Here is a 17,683-nt window from a genome sequence, read left to right as displayed (position 1 = left end):
AGGCGTTCTTCATTGATCTGTGATAAAACCTGCCCTATACCAGGCTCTGAAGCATCTGTCTTAATGATAAGCTCCTTAAAGAATTCAGGGATCTTGAGCAAAGGGACTGTGCACATGTCTTGCTTCAGGGAGTCAAATACTTTTTGCATGCCTCGGTCTAAATCACATTTCTGGGCTTGTTGGAAAATGGGTTATTGGTAAGGGCAGGTAAGTACCTACACTTAGCAATAGGCCACTAACCTCCACTTAGGTCCAGTTAGGTCTCAGTAAATTAAACCCAGCTCAACCCTTGGTAGCTTGGCTACGAGCGACAAGGCTTAATTTAGGAGATAAAGCATAAAGCATTCAAATATCACAAAACAGTAATTAAATAAAACACAGGAAACAGTTTAAAAATCCCAAAACAATTTATAAACATAGATTATATTTTTATCTTTAAAATGACCCCAAAACAAATAAAATTGGATAAGAGGAACCGGAGATATGATCTTCAAAGAATTAATGCTTTCTAGAGCATAGAAGCAACTAGCCTCAAAGGGTTAAAACAAATTTCACACTGGAAAGGAACAAAGTCCAGAGTTCAGGCCATCAACAAGGTAACACTGTCACACTTACTTTCAGAAGTGTTTGATTCCGGAAAGTGGTCCACAGCACCAGCCAAGGGTTCAGAGGCTCTGGTGTACCTCTTGGGGTCTGGGACTATAACTCCCACAATGCACCTCTTCAACTTATGGAGTTGCTCCAAACGTCTCCAAACTTCTGGATCTTCTTCCAGAGGTCCTTTTTGTGTCCTTGAACTGTCCACAACTTGATCCAAGGTTCCAGAAGCTCTGAGTTGCTGCTTGGGTGTTGGGACTACAATTCCCAGAATGCACCTGGTCAGAATCCTCAAATGACCACTGGACGCTGGTCAGCTGGGCTCTGCTTGCAGGACTTGATGCAGGGGACTCTGGGCAGCTACTTTGTACCTGTAGCAAACAGGGAGTCCTTTCTTGAAGCAGTAGAAGACAGGTAAAGTCATTTTAGTGGTGAAGCCCAAGTGTGCAGCTGGTGCAGTCCTCCAGAGTGCAGTGTCCAGGTGCAGGTCAGGGGTCCAGCAGGGCAGTCCTTCTTCTGTAGTTCTTCCTTGTTGGAATCTGATAGGGATCTGAGGTATGGGTGCATGTCTGCCAGTTTTATCCTTGCTCCTAGGTGAAAAACATGGGGGTCCTGGTTCTCCAATCAGGGGCAGGGTCCTTCCCCCTGTGATGACCACTTCCTGGGAAGTGTGGCAAAAATCAATCCCAGGGAACAAAATTCCTCAAAAATCCAGCAAAAACACTGCAGGGCTGAAGTTGGCAACTTTTCAGGTAATGTTTAAAACTCTTTACCTGAACAAGTTATATTAAATCAAACAACTGGAAGTTGTGAGATTTATTATAGCAATTAATTTGATACCAAACTTCTGGTATCTGTTACTTAAGGAGATTTTTAAAATTAAAATAAAGTCTCCCCAGTCTAGCCTATGTAGGCCATTCACTACAATGAGGGAAACAACAAATTTTGCTGTTTTACCTCACCAGGGCTTATAAAACTATCTTTATAAGGTCCCTGCTTATAGTTACATGGCACCCAGCCCTAGGGGCACATAGGGCACACCTTACGGGTGACTTATATGTAAAAATAAGGTAGTTTAAGACTTTGAAACTACTTTTAATTCCAAAGTCAAATTTGCATGTAATTTTATTTTAAAAGCAGCCAGCAAGGCAGGCCTGCCTTTAAAAAGACACTAGGCACCTCCGCAGTGCACCTATGGGTGCACTATCTATGCTAGGGTCCCTAAACCTACATGCCCTACCATATACTAGGGACTTAGAGGTAGGTTGACTTGGCCAATTATAATTAGCCTAATTTGCATACTGATTTTACACAGAGCACCGACCCTGGGACTGGTTAGCAGTACCCAGGGCACCATTAGAGTCAGGAAAACACCAGCAAAAAGTGGGAAATGGGGACAAAAAGTTAGGGGGCCTGTGCAATCAGCCCTGTTCTCTCACAGAGCTGCTTCTTCAAGTCAGCTCTGGCAGGGGGGCACCAATGATGCCATATCCCTTGACAAACCTCCTGTTGTGACTAGTAAGGCATAAGAATGCTTTGGACTCAGTCTGGGCTTTGGGGGGGTCCCCAGGCCATGACAGTTAACTTACCCCTGCCCACCAGGTGACCCAAGTACACCACAGACCCCTACCCTATTTGACAGTTACTGGTCTTGATAGTCAGGCCTGCCTGTTGCAAGGCCTGGAGAACTTCCTGGAGGTGAAAGATGCGGTCCTCCAAGCTGCTACTGAAGACATCTATGTCATCCAGGTAGGCAGCTAAGAAGGCCTCCAATTCAGCAAGGACCTGGTTCACAAACCCCTGGATGGTGGCTGGAGTGTTCTTTAATCCAAAGGGCATGACACTAAACTGGTAGCGGCCCTATTGAGTGGAGACGGCTGACCTCCCCTTTGCAACCTTTGTTAGGGTGATCTGCCAGTACCCTGATGTAAGATCGAAAGTACTTAAGTACTGGGAAGCCCCTAACCTGTAAATGAGCTCATCCACCTGGGGTGCACATTAGTCTTTGTTACAGTGCTAAGGGCCAGATGTAGCAAAAAATAATTTTGCAACTTGCAAATTGCGAGTCATACCGACTCGCAAATTGCAACTCGCAAAATTGCATGCAGAAAGGTGTCTCAGACACCTTCTGCGACTCGCTATGGGGTCGCAAAGACCCACCTCATGAATATTAATGAGGTGGGTCGCAAATTGCGACCCCATAGTGAGTCCCTGCACTCACAGGGATGGTGCCTGCTGGAGACAGCAGACCTCCATGTCTGGGACTGCTTTTTTCAATAAAGCAGTTTTTTTTGTTGAATTGCAGCCCGTTTTCCTTAAAGGAAAACGAGTTGCAATTAAAAAAAATAATGAAACCATTTGGTTTCATTTTTTCAGAGTAGGCAGTGGTCCATTCGACCACTGCCTGCTCTGAAAAAATATTTTCAGCGACATTCACAAAGGGGAAGGGGTCCCATGGGGACCCCTTCCCGTTTGCGAATGCGTTACCACCCACTTCAAGTGGGTGGTAACTGCGAGTTGGTTTGCGACCGCATTCGCGGTCACGAAGCAACTAAGCATGTCGATGCGGTCGCAAATAGGAAGGGAACACCGCCTTCCTATTTGTGAGTCGCATCCTCAAATTGCGAGTCGGTACCGACTCGCAATTTGAGGATGAGCATCGCGTTCGGCCTTTTGCATGCCGCAACCTGCGTTATTCGCAGTTTGCGACATGCAAAAGGCTTCCTACATCTGGCCCTTAGTCCTCTATAATCCACCCAGAACCTCCGTTCCAGGTGTGGTGCCAGGTGGGGTGGCTTTTGATACCGGAACGACAGTACTGGACCAGGGGCTACTGTTGGGTTCTATCACTCCCAACTCCAGCATCTTAGAGGCTTTGTTCTTGATGCATGCCCTCACCTTCTCCAACAACCTGAAAGATTTATTCTTGACAGGAGGTTGTTCCCTGTGCCCACATCATGAGCACACAGGTGGGTAATCCCAGGAGTAATGGAAAAAAGAGAGGAGTACTTCTCCAACAATTGGCAATTGTCACATTGCTGTTCAGGAGTCAGAGTGGTGGAAAGGATTACTCTCTCCACAGATCCATCTTTCTTCATGGAGGCTAAGAGGTCAGAGAGAGGATCACTCTCTTCCTCTTCTGCTCCATCTGTCACCAACACCATGGTGAGCTCAGACCTCTCAAAGTATAGTTTGAGGCTATTGATGTGAAGTACCCTCTGGGGTTGCCTCAGGGTGTTAAGGTCTACCACGTAGGTGGCCTTACCCGTCTTCTAAATTACCTCATAAGGCCCAGTCCATTTTCGTGAAAGGGCACTAGGCTCTACAGGTTCCATGTGGAATCTTACCAGACTGTAACTCCACAGTGGTAGAATTTTGGTTATACCACACTGTTGTAATATTGTTGTAATGATGAATACCTATGTATTTGAGCATATTAACCTATTATAGAAACACTGTTTTACGTAGTTAACTAACTTAAATCCTACATGACTAAATCCTTACAATTAGGTTTATATTTCATTAGTACTAGTGTAATGGTGCGCTCCTATGCTCTCCTGTAGAATGTTAGCTAATGGTACGACCAGGAGTGCACCTTAGAATGTTGGTGAGAAGAGTGCAGTGAGGAGAAAAGAAGCTGTCAAGCGAGGAGGTGTTTTGCAAGGAGTACGTTCAATAAACTTGTCAACTACTTCTATTGGTTGCGAGTTATTACAGAAGAACTTTTGGCGACGAGGATGGGATACTGCGCAGGGGCGGTGAAGACTCCTTGCCCCTGATATGTTCAACACCTCAATGACAGACTATATTCAGCTTGTGCATATCTAGGAAGGTACGGTCTGGGTTTGCCCATCAGTGACTGTTCGTGGTGTGATAATTGGATAAGGTTAATCCAGTAGAAAGCGAAGTCTTCTACCATATGGAGATTCCGAGTGGTGTGTGCGGTAGGCACTACTAGGGCTGTATTGGTACGAGGGAGACCAGGTATTTCTCACACTGTGGGAAAGTGCGGAGCGGAAGTATTGAGGACGGTGCCCCCCCTTGCCGTGTTCAACAGAAGGGGATACTGCGTGTGCTTACTTGAGCGTGAGTTCTCCCGACTACCGAAGTGTGGGGAGAACCGTGCAGAGGCAGTTGTTCGGCGTCCTAGCCGTGTCATTACTGTGCCGAGGGAAGCGCGATCACCGGGAGGGATCTGCCCTACCGGTTTCCGCTGCGCCAGAGCCGCGTGAGGAGAAACCAACCTGTGAGACTGTGTTGAGCCAGCTGGTTCGGCGTGGCGTGCGTGCAGCATGGTTCCTTAACGCGCAGGATTTCCTCTGAGTGTGTTGACGGAGTTGCGCGAAGTGCTTCAGGAAATTCTCCCTCATCGTGCCTATCGGAGCCTGTTGGGAATCTGTGGGTCAACTTTGGAGGCGCGAGGAGCCTACCTGGTGAGAATCCCGATCAAGCGACATGAAGAAACATATCAACGGGACTCCAAAGTCGTAAAAACTATCTTAGTGATTACTTCAACCAAAGAACACGGAAGACAGAAATTGAATATCTGTCAAAATAAAAGTCCTGTCTGTTGGAACTTGGATCGCTTTCATAATAAGAGTTTGTATTTCTAAATGATGCTAATTCTTGTATCAACAGCACGTTTGTTTCAACCTGTGCATGAGGGTTGTAATTTAGTGAGAGTACAATTAGTGAGTTACTGTCTGAGAGTGAATTGTTAGTGTTGATACAGTACATGCTTAGGTAGGAATATAAAAAAATTAAAAAAAAGGGTTACATATCACGTTCAGTCAAGTCACTATATTATTGAGTGAGACCAACTACAAAGGGAATGGCAGCAGCAGGAATGTCCCAACCTCCTCCGTTCCTTAATGAAATAGGTGAACCGATGTTACCCTGGAAAGAGTGGTCTAAACTGTTTGAATCATATCTGATTGCTATCGGGGGGAAAAGTTCACGGCATTAAGGAAACAACATATACTGCTACATAATCTAGGAATACATGGAAGAAAGGTGTATGAAAGTCTGACTGATGCAGAAGATGATAGTGAGGATGGCGGAGAAAATTTTGATGTGTTCCAACAAACACTTGCTAAATTGGAATGTCATTTTGGTCACAAAATCAATATTGTCCTGGAAAGGCATAGATTATTTTGCAGAGTACAGGGCAAAGAAGAAAAAGTAGCCACTTATATTGCCGCCTTGCGGGGCTTAGCTCATACTTGTGATTTTGAGGGCTTGGAGGATTCATTGATACGAGACCAATTGGTGAGGTGTACAAGTAGTCCAAGGGTACAGGAATAACTCCTCACACATAACCCCTCTCTTAAACAAGCTGTGGACATAGCTAAGAGTATTGAGCATACGATGGAGTGTATGAAGGAAATCAAAAATTCGCCAGAGGTAGAAGGGGTGAAGGAAGTCAACAGTTGTAATAACCTAGATGAAAGTGTGGTCAACAAGGTTGACGATTCAATATTATCAACTGCACCAATGAAAAAAAATCAAAGTGAAGATATATCAAAAGGGAAGTGTTTCAGATGTGGGAATCCCAATCACCTGGCTAACAGTCCCCTTTGTCTGGCGCGCAACTGTTTATACAGGAAATGCGGAGCCAAGGGGCACTATGCACGGGTGTGTAGAAATGATAAAAGCACAAAAAAAAGAACTAATAAGGTGGAAGAGGTCATTGATTTAGGTAGTAAATTTATACTGCAAGTCAAGGCAAGTCATGGGAGGGAACCCCTTAGTAACAATTATCCATTGTGCAACATCAAACTTGATGGTATTGAGGTGGAAGCGTACGCTGATTCATGCTCACCATACACATTCATGAAATACCAAACCTTTGTTGATAATTTCCATGACCAGGGGTACAAATTGAACACGGCTAATATAAGACCTGGAGGATATAACAATGATCCTATACCACTTAAACGGATGCTAGAACTGGGCATTACATTCAAGGATAGGCACACCAAGGGAGTAGTGTATATCACAGAGAAAGGATCAAACTTATTAGGGTGGAAACACCAAAAGGATCTTGGAATCAAACTGGATCCTAACAGCAAGGAACACGTGCTATTAGTAGATTTGCAAGAAATTAGTGAAGGCATTAGTGAAGGATTTCCCAAGCTGTTTGAAGATAGACTGGGATAACTGAAAAATTTCCAGCACAAAATTAAACTCAAGGAGGGTGCTACACCTGTAGTACACAAGTGCAGGACTGTGCCGTACTTAATGAGGGAACCCCTGAAAGAAGAATTGGAAAAACTAGTTAAATCCGAAGTTATTGAACCAATTGAATGCTCCTTGTGGCTAGCACCCATAGTGGTCACTAGGAAACCTAGCGGCAGAGGCATTCGTCTATGTGTGGATTTGAGGGACTTGAACGCTAATATATGGGTGGACAGGTTCCCCATACCCAAGATAGACGAAATGGTGAGTATGTTAGGGGCAGCCAGATATTTTAGCGTAATTGATTTATCGTCCGCTTACCACCAAGTGGAATTACATCCATCTTCACGCTCACTCACATCCTTTATCACTCCGTTTGGGGCATTTAGATATCGCCGGATGCCCTTTGGCCTTGCTTCAGCGGCAGCGGTGTTTCAAAGAATTATGCAAACCATATTGCAGGGAATTAAGCAGATTATGTGCTTCCAGGATGACATATTAGTGTATGGAAGTACGGAGAGTGAACACAATTCCATTTTAAGAGAGGTATTCAAAGCTCTTGATGATGCAGGCATGACAATTAGAAAGGAAAAGTGCCAACTAGGAGTGGAATCAGTGGAATACCTGGGGCACAGGATAAATAAAAACGGCGTAGAACCCAAATGCGATCTTGTTGTGGCAGTGAAGGAAGCCCCAGCCCCAACTAATAAAGAGGAATTGAGATCGTTCTTAGGGTTAGCTGAGTTTATGTCTAAATTTGTTCACAATTTTGCGGTGGTCACGGCCCCCTTGAGAGCATTATTAAAGAAGAATGCACCTTTTGAGTGGAGTGATGAGTGTCAGGTTGCATTCGTTCAAGTCAAGGACGCCATAGTCCATTGTCCTACTTTAGGAAACTTTGATCCCACTAGGAAAACATGGCTTACCACGGATGCTAGTGGAAAAGGTCTTGGTGCCACCTTATCTCAGTGTGTTGACGGGCAGGAAAGGATAGTGGCGTTTGCATCCAAGTCATTAAGGGAGGCAGAACTCAACTACTCTACGATTGAGAGAGAAGCGCTGGCGTGCTTTTGGGCTATTAACCACTTCAAGTTTTTTCTGTGGGGTTTGCCTTTCTTGGTTAGGACGGACCACAAACCACTCATTTCTTTGTTTACCATTAAAGGTAAAGACCACGCCACACCACGTATTGCAAAATGGATCATGGGGCTAGAAGCCTTTAATTTTGATCTGCAATATGTTCCAGGAAAAAGGAATATTATAGCAGATTGTCTGTCTAGGCTACCAAGAGAGGAGAGGCAAAACAAAATGGAGGAGACCCTTGAACCAGTGCTCTATGTAGAGCTATCAGGCATTACTAAGGAAGAATGGGTTACAGCCACTAATGAGGATCAGGTTATACAAGCCTTGAAAAGTAAAATAAGGAGTGGGTGGCCTGAGAGACTACAACCGATTGATGAGGAACTCAAGGGGTATTGGGAGGTGCGTGATGAGTTACATATAGCCAATGACTTAGTTATGTGAGGTGAACGAATCGTTCCTCCCAAAGTGTTGTGGGAAAAACTTATAGCTCTGGCACACGAAGGACACCTAGGTAGAACCTTAACCAAAAATAAATTTCGAGCTTCATACTGGTTTCCCACCATGGACAGGTTGGTGGAAAATACTGTTCGTGAGTGTGTCCTTTGCGCAATGAGTGATAAAACCAAGGTTACGCACAGGTCCCCTTTGTCTCCCGTCGAGGTTCCCACCAAACCTTGGGACAATTTAGGGTTGGACATCCTGGGACCCCTTACATATCTGGGTTCGAGAGCAAGGTTCATGTTCGTTTTAGTCGATTATCATACACACTGGGTGATGACAAAAGCTGTTCATAATGTAACAACACAAGAGGCAATAGCATTTCTGAAAGAAGCCTTTACCAGAGAAGGTATTCCTAGCACTATTGTGACAGACAATGGGGTGCAGTTCACTTCCGGAGCCATGGCAGAGTTTTTAAGAAACAGTGGGATCCAACATTTCAGGTCAGCACTGTACAACCCGAGGGCTAATGGTCTTGTGGAGAGGGTTAACAGGATGGTCAAAGAGTGTTTGCAGTTAGCTAGCATGTCGCGAGAGCCTGGAGAGAGTGCGATTGAGCGAATGTTGTGGTCATACCACACCACCCCTAATTTGGTCACAGGAGTATCTCCCTTTGTGTCTCTTAAGGGTAGGCAACCGGGAACCAAATTAAACCCCAATTGGTTGAAGGGGGGGAACCTGTTTTGGTTCAGAGTGAGGAAGTGCTGGCGAGAGTAGAGAAGAGTCAGAAAAAGTATCAGGAGTGGTATAACAACAAATATGGTACTAGGAGAAAACAATGGAAGGTGGGTCAATGGGTCAGAGTGAAACTTCCAGAATCCACTCGGAATGGAATGAGCAAGTTCTCTGAACCGTTACGAATTGTGAGAGTACATAAAAATGTGGTAACTTTGGAAGACGGTCAGGTATGGAGCATGGATCGCATATCTGCCATCCAGGACAGCCAACCGGATAAGGAACAGGAGAGAATTGGAGAAGGAAGCAATACCATTCCCCGGAGAACCCAGACTGATTTTCCCAGGAGAAAGACTCCTCCAGCATGGCACAAGGACTATGTCCTACGACAATAAACAATATGATGAACCATTCTCCCTTATGTATTGGAGGGAAAGTGTTGTAATATTGTTGTAATTATGAATACCTATGTATTTTAGCATATTAACCTATTATAGAAACACTGTTTTACATAGTTAACTAACTTAAATCCTACATGACTAAATCCTTACAATTAGGTTTATATTTCATTAGTACTAGTGTAATGGTGCGCTCCTATGCTCTCCTGTAGAATGTTAGCTAATGGTACGACCAGGAGTGCACCTTAGAATGTTGGTGAGAAGAGTGCAGTGAGGAGAAAAGAAGCTGTCAAGCGAGGAGGTGTTTTGCAAGGAGTACGTTCAATAAACTTGTCAACTACTTCTATTGGTTGCGAGTTATTACACACACCTTCATCACAACCTGTCTGGCTTCCTGGTTGTCACAAGCTTGCTTCCACAACTTAGTCATTTGGCTTCCAAAGTCCAGCATCTAGCTCACTAATTTCTGAAGAACATGGCTGGGAACTTGCTCCTACCCCTCCTTCACCAAACTGAGAGGTCCCCTGACAGGGTGCCTGTATTGAAGCTCTAAGAGGCTAAAGCCCACTCCCTTCTGCGGTACCTCCCTGAAGGAAAACAACAGATAATATCCCACTTTTTCCTCAGGTAGACTTCTGATCATGCCTTTCAGAGTTAAATCTCTCAACAAGGCCATTGGTTTTGGGCTGGTAAGGGGTAGAGAATGTGGATATTGGGTTGATCAATGACAATGCACACAACAACAGGATATTTTATACACGAACAATAAATTTTTGTAAGATAAAGAAGCAACATCATCACTGTTATATTTTCTCATCGTGAGCTCTCCATCAACCCCAGCAAGTAGGTATGTGGTCAGGCAGGTTCTGAGACCCAGGCTTGAAGGTTAACGACTGATAGGTCACAGGTGAGGTAACAGTTAGCAGCCAAATGCACAAACATGAACACTTAAATAAGATCCCACAGATAGGCAACAACACTACAATGGTCCCCGGAGATTAACCTCAATACAGCACACATGCCAGAGTAATGCATGCATTCCCAAAACAACTAAAGTTAGATGCCACATGTAGTTAGGCATACTTAGCCAATCAGGACACAGCACACACAGCACATGCAGTGACCACGTGCCCCTTAGGCCGAACACCTCGACACGTACGTGCTGGTCCACATTGTGTCGGTGCCAGGTTGAGGTCCACCTGCATTCCCTATCTGGAATTGTATCTGTGACTCTGTGACAACTGTTTGCATTTTATGGTTTTATTGCTCCTAGAGAAATGTATAAAATTTGCTTCAGTTTTATATGTAACAAGAGACAGTCCTCAGACTCCGGTTCTGTCACTGCTCTCCCGGACGCAATGTTTAATTAAATGAACTGTTTCCTGTTTTACCAGGCGCCTCTTGACTATTGTTTTTAAGGTAAATTCTCATTCAAGCAACATTTTGGCGAGTCAGCCAAGAGCTGATTGGTTCTTCAGCCCCGATTGCGGCCAAAGGAAGGGGAGCCCACTCTGGACGGATTCACATATGGGCAACTAGAAAGGTGAGCAGATGCCACAATTGATTGGAAGTTCTTCTTGATCTGAGGGGTGAAGGTCCATCCTCAAAAGTAAGAGACTACATCAGAGCCTGAGTCCTAGAGTTAGTGTGTGGCAAACTAGGAAAAAGCATAATCAGTGGAAGTCACTTCCTTAATTGTCGGCGTCCGTAAAAGGGATCGCTTGGACCACTGGCCATAATACAGATGGGACACTTGACCCCTGGGTGTCATACAGGGTTTTTGGGTTGCTGGCCGCTTGGACCACTGAGCATGACACAAATGGTACGCATAAGGCTCTGGATGTGACATAGGGTGAGCTCTCTGTTTTAAAAGGTGCCTTCGCTTGGACCGCGGCTTGTGATGAAGGCAGTACTCATAGGCTCTGGGTGTGATATAGAGTCCACATATTGATCTTATTATGCTATCCTGATTTTCTCAGTTCCACCAGTTTCTTAACACTGGTGGTATTTGAAAGAAGTGAGAGATGTGCTTTGCTTACACCCCAGGGTATAAAACAGATGGTTCGCAAAACCCCTGGGTGTGACACAGGGGGAGTTTGGACTGTAGGATACTAGAACGATTGAGATCTAGGAGACAAGGCATAGCTTGTGTTTTTGCCAAGAAGGGATTATGGTAATTGAAGTAAGTCCTTTCATTCTTTACATAAATTGTTGCAATATTTTCCCCTGAGCTTATATTAACAAGATTTACAGATGCCTCTAGTCCCTTACAGTGTAAAGGTCCCCTTGGTCACAGGCTAACATGCACTAGGAGTAGGCAGGGCTAAGGTATTGCAGACAGACAATTCCCCTCATTTGTGGGGGTCTAGTCCACATTTTCCCTGCCTTTTGAAATGGTGTTGTTTTGATAAAATGATGCTGGTAGATCAATGTGACTGTCCTTGTCTTCAAAGTTGAATGTTGTGTTTTTGTCCATATTTTAATGTATACTGAAGGTATTGCTGATTCGCACAAATTGTTGCCAAAGTAAGGCTTGCTATTTTTTGCCAGATTTCAAGTTGCTGTGAATCAACAATTGCACTTTTTCCTACGATTATGAGTCTTCATGAATTTGTTTGTTAAATGGTTTTTTAATGTATCTGGGAATAAAATTGAGCTCGTTAGATCTAGTAACCCCATGTGTATATCATCTTCTACCACATTACATTTGGTAAACCCCTTGTATATATATGTGTATATATACAAGGGGTTTATATATATATATATATTTCCAGTAATAACCTTGTACATATTTCCCTGTCACCAGAGTTAAATTTAGAAAATCTATAAAAACAGAAATGTTAGTAACTTCGAAGAGACATCTTTTAAAAATCCAAAAAGCTAGAATGCATATAACCTAAAATTCCCCTAAAAATGTAAAACTAAAAGAATAACTGTCCCCTAAAAAGACCACCCAGTTTTTACCATAGAATCCCCATTAAAGCGTTTGCAGAGTAAATTCCCCACTTTGGCCAAGAAGCTTAGCAAGCTGTGGCATGAGCTACACACACACACACACACAGATAGACACATATGTTCCCCTTGCCAAAAGAGGGAACCTTCAACAGTAATATCATAGAGCACACAAGAACGTACGTACAAACAAAATACACAGGGCAAAACAAGGACAAAAGGGAAGCATTGCTAGAACTATGGGTCAACTCTGAGGAAGTGCAGGCCAATAGCATTGACCCACCATCATAAGCAAGGCGTCCGTACCTCCCCTGCCATGTATAGGTATGGAGGTGCTCTCCCCGATGCCTGCTATCCCCGCATTAGGATACACTAACCCGCTAGTCAAGAGAGCTCAAGGGGCCCCTACCAAACAGCAGGGTGTTAGGTTTAGGCATGGCGAACCAATAGACTGCACCACCCCAGTCTAGCACTAGAGCACCCTGAGGCTCAACTCCCCATTCGTAACAGTCGGCAGACCAAGCCTCAGCAGCAAGGATGAATGCCCCCCTGGTTCCGGGGAGCAAACCAGAGTGAAAGAGAGATTTATAGCAGTCTTGGACAGTGAGACAGCTAGCAAAAATGAGGGAAGAGGTCCCAGCTCTCCAAGATCTGGCAGCCAGGAGGGAGCCATAGGGTATGATCAGGTAGGAGAGGAAAACACAGAGAGCGAGCACAAGAACGGGTCCCATCTTAGAAGGACAGCGCCTTGATCCAGGTTAGGTGAGAGTGAGAGGAATCATGCACACTAAGGAGGTAGAGAGAGCTCACACCCTGGGCTCCCAACAAGAGAAAAGGGTAGTGCGCCCTCCAACTGAGAGAGCGGGTGTAGGTACAGAAACCCAATCACAGAAGAATCCTAGATAGATTCAGAAGGGAAGCTTTTGACTGGGATCTGTGCCTTGCCCGAGCACCAGTAGAGGAGAGTGGGTGACCACAAAATTGGGGACCAAGGCTGCCTGGTGAAAACCCAGCTTAGACACAGGAGGACCAAGATGCCACCTATGTGTGCGAACGAGGAGAGCACTGATAAAGACATCTGCTACTTGATGGTTTTCCAACCCCAATGGAAACAAGAGCTTAGGAGGAAGGCATTATCTTCGCACACCCCTTTTGCAGCCTGCCAGTCTGCTGGACCAAGAGAAGTGATCAACTGAGCAACTCGAAGCATGATGGGGCCATGTTTAATTCATACAGGCACCAAATATAGAAAGTCTTGAGGGAAATGTTCCCTGCCTGCCCAGATGTAGATGGGTTGATAGCAGAAACCATGAAGCCTGAGGAGACCATAACACACTTCCTAGATAGGATGAGAGAAAGGCGGGACAGGAGACAGGACAGTCATGGGCAGATACGGGCCCTCAAGTCATCTTCTTTTACAACATTCTCAAGAAGGTGCTGCCCACCGAAAACAAAGTGGTTTAGACAGAGCATTAGGGCTCAATACTAAACAATGGCGAGATATACAGGTGCACATACTTCATTTCCACAAATGGAAACAGCAGAAGGATGAGGAGAAATAAGAACAGGCTCAGAGGGACAATGCTAGGTTGATCCAACATAAGCGGAGGAAGACCACCCTGGAGGGGGCCATGTTGGACGCAAGCATGCAAATTACACTAATTATGAAGGGAACTCCACCACAAGACTCCTGAGGGTTCCAAATGGCATTAATAATGGAAACCAAAGTGGTTGGCAGCAGCCAAACGCCATACAATGCTACCATTGCCATAAAATGAGACACATGGCAAACAGGTGCCAACTAAAAGCACACCTCGTGCAGAAGTCAATGGGCTGAGGCCAGGCCCTGCAAAATTCCCATACGCAAAATCAAGCCCTATAAAACCAGGATGCACCTTACATTTAGCCGCAGGGAAGTCAGTCCACTGCTGCACCCCCTCAGCAGGGGTTAGGTAATTGGACCAACGCATGGCATCAGCAACAACAGATAGGGAACCCAGCCCAACAAGGATCTAGGCTGCAATTGGGAACGGTAGCCGTTTGGGAAAGCAATGCCTTTGCGCAGACACAGAACCCAAATGCGTAGCAAACCTTAGTACCTCCCAATTCAAACTATCCATTTCACAGGTATCATAAAATTCACTGTAGCAAAAACAAATTAGGAGAAAGGTAAGTTAAACAATATTAGAGGTTTTTAACTTTTACTTGTTTTTGGGGAAACTCAAGGTTGCTGTGTGGCAGTTGACTGGATGTCCTCACTAGAGTCTGCCATTCTGGGTTGCTATGTGGCTGTCGATCGTGAATCCTCACTAGAGTTTGCCATTAATGGGTGTCCATCAGAGTTTAGACCCCACTATGCTGCTGGTTCTCCAGGATGGGGCTAATCAGCCACACCCTATGGAAAGGGCAGCATGACAAAGAGGAGCAGGGTGGCTCCTCCAACCACTGCTTAAAAGGCAGACACCCCACGCAAACAAATGGGATGGGATCCTATTACCAAAACAAAAGGTCTCCATTCTAGGGCCCCTGTTGAGACCAAAGTGCCTTTTAGTCCCAACACCAATAGTGCCTCCAGCAGCCCCCAGCCAAATGGGAGCCCCCATTTTCGTTCCAAAATGAAGCTGTACTCAAGTGTTGGGAGCCAGGCCTACTGTGCACTCGGGGTAGCGGAGAACACATACCGTTCCCAGTGCGTACATGAGTCCCAACGGAGCACTTCATGGTGTCAGGTCATTAGAGGGGGTTCACTAGGACAGCTAGCAGCCCTAGTTCATTCCCATAATTTGGGCTAAGCCTTGACGAGTTCCTGGCTTTGTGCCAGATTCTCCGTGTGGATATGTCTTTGCCTCTTCATTTCCTCTGAACTTCCCAATAGCAGCCAGGAACCACAGGCCCATAGAGATGGTCAGAGAGAGAGGGGGTGCTAGTAAAGAGAGTCCAAACCACCCATTGCAGCCCCAAGTAGAGTAGAATGCAGAAACATGCTCACCTGCAAAAGGCCCAGACAATTTGGTAACACGCAAGGCTTCACACTGTTTGAAAAGAGTAACAATCCTAATATGGAACTCCACAAATCAGAGGCACACAGGGGCCATGTAAAAACTCTATGACCCTCTCTGGGTTACGACAATAAAGATCAGAAGTCTGTGGAAACACTCAAGAGCTAAATGAAGAAGCCCAAAGCTAGCTCAATTGAAGCCTGGAGAAAAAGGCATAGTTAGGACACCTGGCACCATTTGGGAGGGTCATATACTGGGCAAGGCGCTAGAACCAGAGGGGTGCACACATGATCTCAGGGCATGTTGTGATTGCTGACCAACATTTAGTGCGACACGCCTCCAGTAAATGCATCCCCCCGGAAGGGTAGGCCTGAATCACGACCCCTCCAGGGATGACACCCTATGCACACATTAGAGCACCAAAGGGCTGGTGATGCCAACAGAATGCCAGCTGAAGTTAAAAACCACGCACATGCAGGAGAACCACTCAGTAAAGCATACCATTTAAACACGCACTTGGTCAAGCATGGGGGAACCCGACGAGGCATAGAAATAAAATGTTTAATGTTTATAAAAGTATAACCTATTTCTTCCATAGCCAGGAATCCCAAGGGGTGTACCCTCAGGTCCTCACCAAATTCATAGAAACACAGAAATACTCAAGGATTAATTGGTGACACTCAAAGATGCAATGTTCTTTTCTTTTATAATGACCAAACATAGCTCTTGCCCAACAGGTCTGTAGTTGAGCTGTTAAGTGCACCACCTCTATAGTGGACCATCGCCTTCTCAGCGGCTGCACCAGAAACTCCAGCAGGATCAAGAGCCACAAATTGCTCCAAAAACTGTCACACTCAGCAGGATCAAGAGCTACAACACACCCCAAGGACTTTTCACATTCATACCACCAATGGAATCCCATACCACACCTTGCTCCAAAGATTTTCACAACTGTTTTTCAACTCAGAAACTCCCATCACCAAGAAGACCATAGACATCCCTACAGGAATCATCTCAAGACCTTATTTCCTAAGTTATGTGTCTTTATGCATTTATACATTCTCTGTTTCCTAGGGATGCTACTGAATCCATGCATTTCCAAAGAACAGCCTGGTGTAATGGAGTCAATTTGATAAATGTCACCATGCCTGAGTAGGGCCTCTCTCATGTTACCTTTAATTACACCACACCCAGCACTAGCATCCCACATACACTACACAGCTCTCTTTTACACAAAATGTGCTATCTGCACATGACCACAGTGGGCTCCGAGACATCAGCCAGGTCATGTTATGTTTGTTTGATGATACCACATGCAGTATGCACAGATAAATTGTACTTATCCCAAGAGGTAGCCCCTGAAAAAAGCAAAGTGCCTTCTCCATCTGTACCAGTGTGGAATTAGGGCCAAAATACAAACTAACAGACTAGAGCCCCATAGGGTGGTAGTAAATGTTATCTGCTATGAGAGCAATCCTACAACACTGTACCTTCTCACAGAGTCTACCCATTTCCAAATTGAGCTAGACAGGATAGGCAGAAGGGGAGGTATAGAGGAGGACACTATATGGTCCTGAGATTTTGACGAGAAGAAATTCTTGGAGGTAGCTTAACTACAAAACAGTGCACAAACATGTCCACTCCTGCTTCTGTCTGTGGTCCCAGGGTAGCCCTTAGCATGCTTGGGGCTGTCTTCATTAATAACAAATGGACTTGAGGCACGGAGTTTCAGTGCAGAGCCATCAACCTTGATGACATGAAGGGAAATGGTACTTATAGGGGAGGGCTAAACAACAGCATAGATACCCTGTGTCAGGAGATGTGGGACACTGAGATATGCAGATACACGTGGATAGGAGGGAAGGGACAACCCCTAATTGTACAGAAACTCACAATGTATTCCTTCTGTTTCAGAGGCAAAGGAACTAATCTGCCGGGCACGAATGAGAACTGTGGCACAAACCTGCACATTCCGGATATGCAATGGGTAACCTCCACTCTGATTGATACCTACTGGCAGTGCGGCAAGTTCACTTACACCCAGCTCATTCCTGGATGGTATGGCCTTTGCGCCCTCGTCACCATACACACCCCAACCCTGGTCATCCTCATAGGAGACCTGTCTGAACTGTATCAACACCCGCTGAGGAAGAAAACAACACTGTTGCATCAGACTCGAAGGAGAAGAGCCGCTGATTATTTTGGCTGGGCTCAGTACAAGGACATTCCCGAGGAGTTTAGACTATTCACCAATGCCCAAGTATCGGCAGGAGGGTCCATGCCCTTCCTTACCTTGCAGGCAAA

At 45.2% G+C, this 17,683-nt stretch overlaps 1 long non-coding RNA gene across 1 annotated transcript in view; it reads left to right on the top strand.

Annotated features, from left to right (window-relative positions):
• Positions 1-17,460, top strand: part of LOC138258559 (uncharacterized) — a 51,105-nt gene extending 33,645 nt beyond the window's left edge. Inside the window, exons 2-3 of the long non-coding RNA XR_011198419.1 lie at positions 10,848-10,971; positions 17,294-17,460. This is a non-coding gene — a long non-coding RNA (uncharacterized lncRNA). The remainder of the gene's footprint in view (positions 1-10,847; positions 10,972-17,293) is intronic.
• Positions 17,461-17,683: the final 223 nt, after the last annotated feature.

Source organism: Pleurodeles waltl, chromosome 2_1 (assembly GCF_031143425.1).
Source record: "Pleurodeles waltl isolate 20211129_DDA chromosome 2_1, aPleWal1.hap1.20221129, whole genome shotgun sequence".
NCBI lineage: Eukaryota > Metazoa > Chordata > Amphibia > Caudata > Salamandridae > Pleurodeles > Pleurodeles waltl.
Note: the sequence above shows the minus strand (reverse complement) of the source record. Positions and strands in the feature narration are given on the sequence as shown.